General features: G+C 39.8%; 1 protein-coding gene and 1 long non-coding RNA gene across 2 annotated transcripts in view; one reads left to right on the top strand and one right to left on the bottom strand.

Annotated features, from left to right (window-relative positions):
* The window catches only part of ehbp1 (EH domain binding protein 1), a 165,730-nt gene that overhangs the window by 10,899 nt on the left and 139,828 nt on the right, over positions 1 to 15,003 (bottom strand). The window lies entirely within an intron of this gene.
* LOC130097458 (uncharacterized) lies at positions 6,991 to 15,003 on the top strand. The gene is made up of 4 exons (XR_008808306.1): positions 6,991 to 7,287; positions 13,859 to 13,951; positions 14,065 to 14,144; positions 14,728 to 15,003. It is a non-coding gene; the product is annotated as an uncharacterized LOC130097458 (long non-coding RNA).

Raw genomic sequence — 15,003 nt, 5'->3', positions numbered from 1 at the left:
GACGACAACGCAGAGTAGATGGGAGGGGGGGAAAAAAAGAGGGGGTCCAGGATTTAGGAATCAAGCCTGGATTATTGTAGTCAACTTTTAAATAGTGCAGCTCGGAAGGGATAAAGTGTGCAGTGACAGGTCATTGTAGCGACGCACAGTCAAATGAAACAAGCAAATAATAAATGGTAATATTAAGCTTGTGTGACATTGTAAGGGAATGACGGATTAGTAGCCGCATCCCGGAGGCCATTGCCTGAGCTTCAGCACTGACAGAGCCCTGACAGCATGAAAGAAGTCCTCGCTTTACCACTAAAACAAATAACACGCACACAAACACTCTCATTCTACAGAAATACACATTCTACAGTGCCAACACTTAAACTATGACCTTTGATGGGGACGACCCAAATAACTGATGTCCTGAAATGGCAAACAGTACAAAGCAAAAAATAAAAAATAAATAAATGGTAACACTTTACAAAAAGGTTTCATTAGTTAACTACTTGGGTAACTTTAACTAAGAATTAACAATACTTCTACAGCATTTATTAATCTTAGTTAATAAACATTTACTAATACACGAACAAACAATGAACAGCTGGATTTGTATTAACTAACATTAACAAAGATGAATACATACTGTGACAAATATATTGCTCATTGTTAGTTAACTAATGTTAATAAATAAGACCATATTGTAAAGTGTTACCAAATAAATAAATAAAATCATCTTTGCCTTGAAGTTTTTTTCTTTTCTTTTTATATTTAAATTAATCTGATTTAAGATTATGTAAATAAATAAAAAAAGCCATAATTTAGACAGTTTACACAGACAATACAGTTTAAACCAAATCAAAATATTTTTGTCTTACAGTGCCTGTTTAACCCCAAAATATGCTATTTTTGTTTCTGGGTGCACCTCGTTGGCTGTTTTCCTGCTGATTTTCATTTCTTCATTTTAGAAAAAATATTTTGGTTGAACTATATATTTCTGTAATGATAAACTAAAATAATAATGTTCATTTAAAGGATTAAAATGGTTTTGTGCACTTGTAAATGATCCATAAAATTCTATATAGTATGAATTACAACATTTTTTTTTGCATTTGTAAGACACAAATAATTATAGAGAATTATAAATTTTAACTCTTTTCTAATTATGCAATTTCTATTAAATTCTTTGATGGAACTATTTCTTGACATTATTTATTTTCTCCAGAGCACTGAATAAAATCGATTTAAAAATAAACAGAACCTGCTTCCCTAGCTTGGCTGATCAGTCTCAATCGCAATCACTTTACAAAACTCAAGAGAGAGACCTACACACACCCTACAGTCCACACATGCAGGGGCCAGGCTCGCCTGGTAGGCCCGAGGGCCTGTGTCCGTGGCAGGGTGATCTGGGCCCTGCAGCCCAATCAGATTAAGATAGTCATCTCAGCCACTGTTGCATTCAAAACAGATAGCATTAATGAAATCCTCACACATTTCACAATCTGCCCCTCTTTCCTGCTAACCCTTACTGATAATTTACTAACACTTAACAGCACACACACATAGACGAAAACAAACCTCAAGTCACCCAAATGTAAAGTTTCACGTGAATATATTTAGGTTATATTAGCTAGACTATAGCTTTAAATAGATGTACACCTGATTAATTTCAAATACACCCTAAATAGCTCCAGGCACGACTGTCATGAGTCCAAATTATTAATTAAATATCTGAGCTGCTTTAGCAACTGGTTATAAAAACCACAACTTGATATTTGGGAAACATTAGCGTACAAGATCTTTCCAAAAGTTTCCAAAATGCTTAAATAAAACGTTTTTTTTTTTTTTTCATTTGCAAGGCATGTATTTAATTAGGTTAAACGCTGTGAATAGCAAATTAATTATGTGAATTGAAGGTTCTATTTTTTTTTTTAAATTAGAACCTTATTTAGATGTTTACAGAATGATAAAAAGCAAATAACTCTGAAGTAAACCTCCACAACAGGGGGATTGTTTTGCTTGGCATTTTGTTTAATTACAAAATTCCCCCTCATTTGATTTAGATAAAAATCTTTCTAAAGCATTAAGAAACCAGAACAATTACAAATTAATCCTGAGTCCTGCTAAGAGCTGGGTGTCTTTACTGAAAAAAGAAGAAGAAAAAAAACAGGCTGGGGGTGGAGAGAAGAGGCCATAAAGAAAAGAAAAAGAAAAGAAATATATTAAACCCTGTGATCACAGCAAGCTCTTCTCATTTCTTATCCACCCGTTTTCTGTTTAATCCAATACCCAGTAATCCAATTTGTCTATCGGAGTTTGAAGGGGAAGATCTCCACTCCTCCACCACTCAGTCACTTTTTGAACATTTACGATTTATTTTAAGTGGGCTGACTCTCCTCACTCATTCATTCTGTGCGTCTGACTGCCGTTTCCCTCTTTTTTTGTTGTTGTCAGGAGTGAGAATGCATGAAAAAAAGAGAGCGAGAGACAAATAAAAAAATAAGTAAAAAGGGGGGAAAGAACAAGATGAATCTTGTGCGATTGAGAGGAAGCTCATTAAGGCCCAGTCAGGGAGTCTTTTTGAATATGCATGAAGGCAATAATCAGATCTTCACTCGTTACTGAAGGAGAGAGCGGTGAGAACAAAAGGATTGATTTAATTACTCTGAGTGGGTCTGCAATGTGGAGAAGTCTTGTTAGCGTGGGCTGAAAGGGCAGCACTCGCCTTGCGCCGCTCTGATGGAAGGTAGTTTAGCTTTAACCACAATACCTAATCTCAGGATAAAGCCCCGGCCATTGTACTTTAAGACGCCCATCACTGGTTTCAAAATGGACCGAACACATTTTCTCTTGTTTAAGCCAACCTAGTTAACCACTAACCTTTTCCCCTGTTTGCTATTTATCTGGGGATCAGCCTCTTTAGGTGACCAAGACCCTGAAAAATCAAAGAGACGTGTAGAAAACGGAGATCTTCAAAAGCTTCAATTTACTCTACTGAAGTAACGGTTAATTATTTCGATATTAAAATAGAATTAAACCACTTAAAGAATATCATCCAAATAACTAAAACATAATGACATTACATTACATAAACCCCACTGTATTAAATCACTTAAATCTTAAAGGGGAAAATAAATACATGTTCTTAATATGAGCACTGATCAGATTGTATGTTTAAGGAAACACGTTATCAATTCATGATCACAGACTGACATATTTGAGTTAATGGAACATGAGCAGTCAAAGCGCATTACAATTTAATTCCTCGCAAAGTGTCCCGTCACTGGGTTTTCAATTGCCACCGGGTATTATTGACCTTCAGTTGCTTGCTTTGCGGCTTATGAGGAAGGATTCATAAGCGGAGCGGCCTTACAGCGAGGAGAGAAGAACCGCAGGAGGAAAACAGGATCGCTTAAGTCGCCCTTAATGACAGAAAAGTCTTGGCTATACATACACCGTTATCATACATCCTTTCATGTAATTGTTTGAACGTTCAGTGAGGGACTGACAGAAGATAGTCTGTACCTTAATACTCGTCTCTCACCCGCCCCTCAGCGCTGTTAACACAAACAACTCCTCTGCAAACACCCCAGTCCCCCAGCACTTTATGTCGAGTTTGGCAGGGGCAAAACAAACAAATGGCAGATAATAGATTTTTTTCTCTTCTATTTTTGCCTTAACTACATTCCAATTTGTGTATATTTTCAAATTTGAATTTGCATATCCATCAAAAATGGTTCTATTACTTTAAAGCAATATTTTGACATGGGGAGTAACAGTGGAGACTATATAAATTGTAGCCTGGCTGTCTGAGTTAAGCACCAGGAATCACAAATATGTCCATCTCTGCCTGCAGCCCCCTACTCTATTAAACTGTGTTTGTATTCCACCCTTCTTTTTAATCAATAAACATTATCACAGACTGACAGACTATCAGCTAGTGTTGGCCGTTCCTTGCTCCTTAATCCCTGGGCTGCCTGTCCACTATCGCAGCTTCACGATGAGCGTAACAGCCAAGACAGGCAGTTTACATTACAAAACAACAATTACAGCCCTCTTCACAACAGCACTCGCGATAAATAATGATGCAAAATGACAGAAGAGTGGATGATGAAATGAAAAAATGCTTGATGGATGAAACAGTACCATAGATATTGTTTGACATTTGTTTAGAGTTTGAGTTTTTGTTTTTACATTTATGCATTTGGCAGATGCTTTTATCCAAAAACAACTTACACTGCATTGAGGTCTACATTTTATTCCTGGGAATCGAACCCATGAATCTGCCGTTGTTGCGCCATTCTCTAGTGTTTGAACTAAAGGAACAATAATAAATAGTCTAATCAAATCCAAATTAGTTCATTGTAATCTCACACAAGTAATCACACACATGATGACATGATTTGCACACGAATTACAGTACATATAATATTATCTTATATATATGTGTGTTGCATTGTATAAGCAAAAAATAAATCTCTGAATTTATGAGGGTGACAATATAAATGTAAATACTAAATGTAGATGTTGAAAGTGTCAGTAAGTAAAATGAATGTAAATCAACAGTTTGTATTCAAGTAAGGTTAACAAATACCAATTAAATATATATATACATAGAGAGAGAGAGAGCAAATAATAGGTTTATAAAGATTAAATCAACTAAGTTAACCCTAAAACGCAAGTGTAAACAAACAAAAAAATAAGACCTTACATAATAAAATAAGACCAAAGATATAATATGACCTTCAGGGTGAAACACTGGAGCCAGAGGTCCTCTCCTTTCTTATTTTGACAAATACTATCATTTCACTCTATCACCCACTTTAAACCTGCTTTTGGGAGCGCTGAACACAGGGGCAGAATCAAGGGCCTTTGGAAAAAGCTGAGTACTTCAGGTAATTAAAGCTATGTGAGTGGCAGATGAGAGCGGTAAAAAAAAGATCACCTGGTGAAGCCTCCGAAAAGGTGTTTCATTAAAAGCCTTTTGCCATACAAGCACGACACAATGTGGGGATGCTGTATTTTACCACTTGTGCTCAACAGGCCCTCAGAGCAGCGACTCGGATGAGAGCAGAAACCTATCCCGGTTAATAATCTCATAACAAAAGCTAAAAGACATCATCCTATTAACTAGTGGTCTCCAGCGCTAATGCGAGGCACTGCCTTGTGCCTCTGTATAGAGAACGCAGCTATTAAAAAGGAGTGTGTGAACAGCTGGCAGGAGACTCCGTCAGACCCGGACCCTCTTTCACCCTTTATCTGTCCTCTCTTGTTAGGGAACTGTTATTGATATCATGAAACTCAGCGTCGACATTGGTCAAAAATGTACATTTTGGGTGTCTTGTTTTAATGGAAACGAGCGAAACGAGAACACTAAGGTCACGGCATTTCTGTTTTACGATTTAGATAGTTCGATTCTCTGCAATAACTCGGAGGAGGAATGCAAGTGACACCTCCCCCTTTCCCTCCAGCACCACCAACTCCTTGTTGCACATTTTACCTTTTTTCTTTTCTTCTTTCCTCTGTCCTTTCTTTCTCGGGGGGAATATTAAATGAGTGAGCCGGCTGAAAGGCGCCGAGTCGCTGACACAAAAAGCGTTAAAAATTCTCATTTGGTTGTCTTTATTTTGCTAGCGCCATGTGGTCCTTGAAGATGTTGAAAACACGGGAAGCAGAGGAAAGATCAGAGCCGGCTCATTAGCATTGGGACAGAACTGGAGAGGCAGCGGTGTATAGTGGGCCCTACTCCAGAGCTCCAGTGAGAGCGGTTGGTGGTAAGCTCCCTGTTTCATTGTGCTTTTGTCTTTCCTCTGGGTCTACCTCACAGCGGGGAGCAACGCTAGCCCCAGGTTACACAAGAGAATTATGGGAAAAAATTATTTTGACCAAGGTGGAGAGGACTCAGAGATTGTCAGACATAGGCTTTGTGGGCAAAGATGATGTTCTTTGCGAGATGACAGAAGGTGTAAACGATTCTTCTTCAAAGACCCTATCATACTCGTACCGAATCCACTCTTGGCTGTTCAATCTACTCGTACAGTCTGAGAGAAAATACCCCACAGACCAACAATGTTCTCTGAAAATCATACCACAGTACAAACCTGCAGTAGTTATGCAGAAAATGTTAGACTCAATGATTTATAAGCATGCAATTAAAAATGCTGTTTATTAGGAAATATATTTTAGCCCAATGACAGTATCCATACTGGCTGACCAAATGGCTGACGTTTTGATGGAAAGAGAAAAACATTAGTTCGAACCCATCTCCATCTCACCCCTGCCTTCCCCAGTCGTAGTGAAATGGATAAAGGTCTAGTTGGATTGGTTTATCGGGTAAATCCTGCTGGTTGGCCTGCTATCTTGGATGATGACCCTGAAGAATGTCAACAGCTCATTTCCCCAAAGCTGGAAGGAGTCACCATGGAAGTCATAATCTGCTCCTCGGCAAAGCCCTTGATTCAAATACCAAATCTTTCCATCTTTCCAAATATATATTAACAGGAATCGTCCACTCCTGCACAACCATAACACTTATGAAGATCTGAGGAGGAAACTCTTCGTACCAAATACTCCAGCTTTCAATTTTATAGAATGGTCTTTTGTTGTCATGGCTTCATATTCAGGCCACATTAATTGACTGCAAACCTTGACACTATTAATGTTAGAGTTCCTGACTGTAGCTTAAAAAGCAAAGCATGGCAGTAGCAACATCAAGTTCATTGGTTAAATTTTTAAGGGCAGATCAAATGTATAAATGAGAATATGTAAGTTACTTTGGATAAAATTTGCATAAATGTTAAGTTTTCACCTACTATAATTGCTTGCTTGTCATTAGTTAAAATGTTTGATTTTTTTTTGTTTTTTTTTGCATGAGATATTCACACACAAACCCTGCATTTTCTGTTCTTACCAACAGGACGACAACGACAGCATGGGACACCAGAGTGATTTTTTTGGCCACGTTGATGGGGGTCATCTGCTTGACACTAACTGGCCTCCAAAAAAAAAAACCAGGACCAGATGTTACTGAAATGATCAACAACCAAAGCAACAATAGCTACAGGGGGAGGGAGAGAGCAGCATAAATTAATGGCTGATTTCTCTGGCTTTGATGGAATTAGCGGTACTTCTTTTCTCAATGTGCCATGTGAATGTCCTTGCGTTAAACGTTTTTTTCCCCTATTCTCTTTCTCTCTCTCTCTCTCTCTCCCCTTTTCTCCCTTTTTGACAAGTAAGGCCACCCAGCAGAAAGCAACTGATGCAAAACCCCCAAGTAATCCCTGTGTTTATCTCTCCACTGTGGTAAGTCTGAACACAGACCCCATTATCTCACGGATTTGAGCAAACTTTCATTTATTTGTTGGCCTTGGGTATTCTTTCTTCAACTTCGATGCCTGAGTTTAGGATCCCCTGATTCCCCTATTCCAATGTAAATAGATTTGCATAGGGTCACAATGCATCTAGCTGAGTACTGATTAGCTGACAGAGGGGAGGCCTGTTTGCAAAGGTGGGGGGACCCCAGTAGACATGTACATGTAAAAAGGTGCCTTCCAGGAGGGAGCAATGAGCACATACATATGTATCTGTGATTGCATGAAGCTTCTCAAAATCTCCACAAAGCCAAATGGAAAAGGGCTGCTTGCCTTCCTGCCCCCATCTCTTGTTCTTGGACCAAAACTAACAGTGTTGAGTTGACTGCACCTGAATTAAGTGCTAAAATTGACACAAATTTACAACTTCTGTATTTTCTCAGTAAATGTAAAAGAAACAAGACATTTAGATGACATGTCTTAAAGGAATTTACTCACCTTCAAGTTTTTCCAAACCTGTTTGACTTAATTTCTTCTGTTGAACACAAAAGATGATATTTTCATGATATTAAGAAAGTTTCAACTGTTTTTGTCAATATGATGAAGTCAATAGGGTCCAAAACAACAAAAACAACAAAAACAACAAAAAATCTAAATAACTTCTTTTGTGTTCCACAGAGGAAAGAAATGTGAATGTAAATTGTTTTTCATTTATGATGAAGCATTATATCACGTAGCATGAGCAATAATTTTAACAAGGACTTTATAGATGCTTTTGACGTTTATCTGAAAAATCTTGTGGGTCAACAGATGTAAATCGTTTACAGTTACAGTAACAAACTACCAGTAAATATGAGCTATAGTAGATTTTTAAACTAGCATGAACAAAGGAAGCAGCCTTGGCCCCTATTTGGAACAAAAGTGTTTTGGTAAGACATTAGTGTGAATTAAGGACAGGTTGTAGCCATTTAGGAGTATCTCTGTTATCTCATCTACTTAGGACCTGCTCTACCTCTCTGTTTACATACTAGAGGTGTGAAATTCTGGGGGGTTATCAGAGCTTGAGCAACACTCAATTTAGATTCACACCGAACCCTGAGAGATGCTGAAATGGCTACCTGTAGAGACGACAAATTAGCACAAGCAGCAAGGTCCCGTCAACACCTGCAGAATGTTTTTCTTGCTAATATATTATTTGCTTTTATTTGCTTAATCCGTTTTCCAAGTAAACGTCTGAGCAAACGATTGCGGAGGGTGAAACACATCTGCTGGTCTCCTAGATGTTCAGCCTTTCAGATGACTGTCAAAAGCATTTAAAAAGTCCCTATTATATTTAACAGACGTTCCAGCTTGCACCAATAAATATAATGTGCATTGTATAAAAGAAGATATATTGAAGAACGTCTCAACTAATTATAAAAATGTCAATGTGGTCCAAAACAACATTCTAGTCCTTTTCAAAAAATCTTTTTTTTGTGCTCCACAGAAGAACAAAAGTCATACAGGTTTGGAATGACATGATGTCATGATGAATAAATGAGTTTACATTTTTTGGGTGAACTATCCCTTTAAGGTCAAAAGGTACAACAAGATAGGATAATGAATGTGACATGGCTTAGAGTGAAGGAAAATGGGTTAGTTGAGTGCAGAGGTGCAACTCCCTCTGCGTTGTAGTCATTTCCCTCCTGCAGTGTGTCTTTGCATAATTTGCTCCTCCTCCCCCATTAGAGCGGTCGGCTCGTCTCCCCGGGCCATGTGTTAGAACAAATTTGAGCAGTGTCATATTGCACGTATTTCAACAAGGCCAATATGGTTCCCGCCCAATTTGCTTAATGAATTAAGCTGAGGAGAGTAATGGATGTGCTAACACTATTAGCCGTCCTCCACACATCTGCATTGTCGATTCTACCCAACCCCCCCCCCCCCTCCATTTTTTTCTCTCTTTTTCTTTCCTCAGGTTTGCTTAAGGACAAATTGATAATGAGTCTCCTCCCTACAGTAACTATAAAAGTAGCTTCCCTTGCTTATCTCTCCATCTCTACTAAGCGGCTAACAGCAGAACAATAGCATTTAAATGGTCATTTCCATTAGCTCAAATGAGCTGTTTTGGGTGTCGTTAGCGTGTTTTAGCATGCTAAAGGTGGGCTGGGGAGAGACGCTGTGTGCTGATAAGGTTCAGGTAGTACGCTAGAGGAATGTGTAGCCTAAAGAGGCCCATACAAAGGGAAATGAACAACAACTGAGCTAGCATAGCAGGGCTGTTAGCACGTGAATGCCCCTAATTACAGGCCAACCCCGCGTCATTACACTTAATTGTAAAGTGTGTCTTAATCAGTTTCCATATGAAAAGGTCTATTAATTAAGTGCATGACTGAAATTCAATTATGTTGTCAGGAGACAATTTGTAAACCAAATAATGATCAATTATGCAAACCGAGTCCCACGCACCCAAACTGTTTTGCTAAGCCTTTTTCACAATGAGAACTTCTCAGAAAAAATCGAATGTAATAAAATTAAAAACAAATTTAACAACAACACAATTATTGAATGACATTCAAAAGCCCAACTTAAAGAAATACTTTAAATGTCAGACTTGTCACTGTCTGTTAGCTTTCTTTTCCTAAATATGTGTCAAAGAAATTTTCATTGAACAACAGCTTATGTGTTTGCGACAAAAAGTGGGGTGTTGCGCACATGATATGCAAGTTCAAATCTCGCCAGCATCACACAAACCCATTCCCGTCTCCTCTCGACCGCCCTCTACATTACAGACAAAAATCCAATAGAAATGAAAAAGACAAACACACACACCAGTGCCACAAAAACACAACAAAAAAACAGCAGATCATTGAGGTCTTGGCTGGCGTTGCAGAGAGTGGCTCTCTGTTTTTCCACGCGTATGGAGCCGCAGTGGCACGGCACTAGCTGCGTTTGGCTGGGTCTTACTGGAATGGCAGTCAAGGGGGTGGGGGGGGGATGAAAAGGCCTCAAGATGCTTCAATAAAGGGGAGATTATAATAAGCGCCATCATTGTGGCCCTTTTTGAAAATGTTAATCAGGCATATCACTGCCTGCCTGCAATGCCACATGTAGCAGCGTTTAACTTAACTTCACACCAACAATTTAGAGGACAGCGAGGCCACTGCAAAACACATGGGGGGGGGGGGGATGAAAGAGAGGGATAGAGGGAAAATGAAAACAAACGGAGATGAGAGGGAGCGCTATGATGGCGACTCATCGTAATTTCCGTGCCGCTATAAAAATCTAAATTACATGTCTCACAATGCAGGCCGTATCTCCTGCAACCAACAAACCCTTCCCCCCGACACCCCCCCCAGCCCCCGCAGACACTATCCACCCCGTGTGTTTTATCTTAAGATTCTCAGACAATGCCTGGAGGATCCCCTTCTCTAATCTTCCTTAAAATCCTCTTTCATCCAACTGTTAAAGAATGTTTGAAAGCCTGACACCAGACCAAAAAAAACCCTCTTCACATCTGGGAAAAGCTTTTGGAGGGAGGGGTTGCTGGTTGGGGGTTTGAATGTAAAGTCAATGCAACTTAACTAATTAAATTGTTTTTGCCTCTCGAACATTCAAACGGCATCAGAGATTAAAAATGGGTGATGTGAGGCGTTTTTCTTTCTCGCTTACAGAGATCATCACAATAGACTGGACAAATGCAAGGAGAAATTACACTCATTTTGTTTAATACAAGAGTAGCGCTAATGTCTTACATCATGCATTAATTGAGGCTAAAGGTCTAACCTGTTGATATTAGGTAGCGAGAATACATGACTTCACAAAAGAGATTTACGCTGCGCACGTAGCGGTCCGGTAAGAATTAAAACTAGTGGGAAGAACAAAGGCCGCAAAAGCCAGTAGCCGAAAATGGACCATTCTGATGTTAACCAGCTCTTGAAGTCGAGCACATAGTCCAGCACTAAACCTGAATAGGCAGTCACCTCCTGATCCAGCGCTGGCCTTTGGTCGTGCCGATAAAAGCCATCCTTATGAGCCGAATTCCTGCGTTTGTCTCCAGGCTTACTTTTCCGCTACTCACGGCGCACGCTTAGCAGGAAGGCTAAACGAGGTCTTTGGTCTTTAAAATTAGAGTGGACAAGCTACCGAACTAGCATGCAAATCCCATGGAGGAGAAAGAATAGGACCGAGGGAGAGAAAAGGGAAAAAAGAGAATTGAAAGAGAGACAACAGAAGAAAGAGAACAGCAGAGAGGGAGGAAAAAAAAAAATTGCGATTACACCGATAGAACCCGGTGCGTGCCGATTGCGTGAGCCATCACAAAACCCGTCTCGTCCCCAGAACCGGGGCGAGTATTATGCTCTAAACACTTTTCCTTCTCTTACTGCGGAAAGATTATACTGGTTATCCTATTAATGCAGCTGAAATGCCATTCTAGTGTCTTTAAGCTCTTGCATAGGAGGTCAAGAGGACTAGTCCACCGCTTACAAGCATGCTGTGGATGTAATCTTCCCAAAGTTACAATAATTAATGTTAAGCTTCTTTAGCAATACGTTTCTGAAAGAACTTGCCTGATAATATACTTAAAGCTGTGTTAGCTGTTAGCTGTTGTCTGAGCTCGGAGACCATTTCCCCATGCGACTCACGTAGCCAAGCTTAAATCTTTAGTCAAACTAAGGGGCTGGTTACAAGCATGTTGCCTTAGCCACACAAGCAATTCCATTTCAGTCTTGGTGGAGCTGAGATCTATAAACGCAGACACTCAAGCAATTATTTCTGCATGGCCAACACTGTCTTGGAATGTGGGCAGGGAGAATTAATGTGGGAAAGCTGGGGGGGGGGAGGGACTGACGTTTTGAAACTAAAATATAAAAAGGTGCACATCCGTGAAGAAGCCTGGAAGAGGACGGCCACGTCCCCGAGAATAAAACAAACATAACGGGCCTCTTCTGACACGTTTGTTTTTCCTGGCACAGACTGTGATGGCTTGTCTGTAAACTGCATTAAGCTGATGATATCCGTCTTGTATGAATTTCTGTGACCGCGTCAAAGAAAAGGAGAAAGGATTAGCATGCAATAAAACCTGTGTCAATCTTATCAGACTCAAGTGCAATTTTTAAACATATGTTAATCTCATCTAAAACTCATTCTTTCCCTCTGCTTTTTAAAAAATCTCTTATCGAGGACTCTGTAGGTGTGAGGGTTTTAGAGCGCCTTTAAATGCCATTATTTTCATAATTGCGTTCATTGTTGCAGGTTATAAAGCAATTTGAAAATCATATGTGTGCATAAATGCATGCTGAGCAGATGTCAGGGAGATGCATTCAGAGGGTTGCTGAATATCAAAAGCCCCGCAGATAACATTTACACACATTTCAATGCTGCGAGCTGAAAAATTTCAATGTGATTCGGGACGGTATTGTGCTCGGACAGAATGGCGAGTGCGTGAATAGCTCTCCTCTCTCACTTTTGATTTTGCGAAATGTTCAAAATTGATATGTTTTCGTCTAACATATTTAGACGTAATTCTGGGGATGTGGCTAACTGAGGTAATGGTTGAGCTGCTGGTGAGATGGGCATAGAAGCCTGTGTGTGTGTGTGAAGGACACTGCTCCCTCTGGTGTGGGAATAACAAGTTCATTAGGCAAGAGCCACCGCAGGCCTCTGCCTTCCCCCGAGCGCTCTGCGTTCCGTTGACGGCCTCCTAGCCCATCAGCGGCTGCATCATTAGGGCTCTGCCATAATTAAGAGCTGTTAGAAAGTGAATTCTCCAACTGCAGATTAGAAAATTAAACTATTTACTGATTACATATTAATAGAAGACAACAATGGCAGTCGCCATAAGCTTGGAAGGCAACCAAGGAATACATCTGTGTACTTAATTACCATAAACAATGGTTGCATGGAAATAGAGTTTTATACGCATTCCCTTCTGTAATACGCCTGATATCAGAAGACACTTGACAATTCGTGTTCAATTATCTCCATTCTTTAATGTGCTGTGAACTGCACACAGTAAATAAATTAACCAGCCCAATTACTGTGAATTCATCTGGGAAACAAACGCAAAAAACCAGCAGACTAAGGCAGAGCGTATAATGAGGTGGGGAGGGGGGTATCAGGGATCACGAGTAGTTCTTAGTACAGTTTTTATATGTATATAAATATAACTTTGTATGTGTACATATATGTACACGCATATATATATATATAAATATACATCTGTATACATATGTAAATGCATACAGATGTTTATTTTATATATGTCTATATATATCATGAATTTAATTATTTGCCTAATTTATGTGTATGTATGTATTTATTTATATGTATCCAGTGACCACCCTATAGTATGGGTGGAGGAAGCAAATAAATAATTCAAAAGTTAAATAAACATGCGTATGCAGAATTATATTCAGAAAAAAAACAATTGAGGAAAACTTTAACTAAATCCCCATGAAATTACAATTATATAATACTTAAAAGAATTAAATGCAACACAGCTTGGCAGTATGTTAAATTCATTATGTGTATGTTGTGCATAACATAATGACTTTGTTTGTTTTGTGTATTATTGGCTATAGAAGCGGTTACTGAAGATCATGTTGTCTGTGAACCTGACTGAGGCGTGAATTCACCCGTTTGCAGTGCTGAAATGCGTGCACTAGCTCAGACAGGTAAGCACATTAAGGTGAGAATCGTACACAAGGTCTGGTGTGTAACAGAGCCTCTTATTTCTGTGTGAGTGTAAATATTGCTGAAATGTCTGGTTTGGTTCTCCACCTGCTAGGGCATTCAAGCCATTTATCATTCAGAGCGAGAAAAAACCCTTCAAACGGACACAGCGGCTTTGACTTCAACAGGGTCCAGGTGAGTGGGAAGAGAGAGAGAGAGAGAGAGAGAGAGAGAGAGAGAGAGAGAGAGAGAGGGATGGATGGAAGGTTGGGCAAACACAAAACTGTGATAGTCATGATATCATCCTCAATGTGATGGAGAAGCATAAAAATTCAATCGTCTACTTTACCCTCCTTTTTTCAAGACGGCACCCTTGTGAGAAATTATTGTTTCGTATCAGTATCTGGATGGCAGGATGCTGTTCTTAAATTTTGGTTATTGAGGTGCTGGAGCCATTGCCGTTCTTGCTCAGAACGAAGCTCTGTTTTAACAAAGGCTCAGCAGCCCTTTTTCCCTGCTATACACACCTGAAAGATCACCCCACATTCTTTCATATGTGTATATGTGAGGAGAAGAGAGAGGGAGAGAGAGAGAGAGAGGAGGAGAGCAAGAGCATGTATCTATTAATGTGTTTCTTTCATTATTTCAACATTTCCTTTTCTGTCCAGCCCCCAAATAGCAACCCTCCCCGTTTCTCTTCCTCCCCTCTTCACCCTTTACCCCTCTGCCGTATCCCCCTCTCTCCCTCCTTCTCTCTCTCTCTCTCTCTCTTCTACAGCATATCATTGAAGGCCAGATATGGGGTTCTGTTGCGCATGGCTGCACGGTACTGTTCAATAGTGGCTGGCTGGCGGACGCTATCAGCACTAGTTATCAGCTCCCATGAAGGCTCTCTTATCACGGCGGCCCAGAGAGCCTCCCTGCATCCTCACCGCCCCTTTTCATATCCCCGCTGCCGCCCCAACATCCCGGCTTCAAAGATTCACACTTCCCAAACTCCATAAGAGTTTGTGAACGCTCAATTTGCCAAAACTGTTTACAGTGTAATTGGGCG

Source organism: Rhinichthys klamathensis, unplaced genomic scaffold, assembly GCF_029890125.1.
Source record: "Rhinichthys klamathensis goyatoka isolate OS25496 unplaced genomic scaffold, OSU_Roscu_1.1 h1tg000220l_1, whole genome shotgun sequence".
Lineage (NCBI taxonomy): Eukaryota > Metazoa > Chordata > Actinopteri > Cypriniformes > Leuciscidae > Rhinichthys > Rhinichthys klamathensis.
The sequence above is the reverse complement of the archived record's forward strand: the minus strand, read 5'-3'. Positions and strand labels throughout refer to the sequence as shown.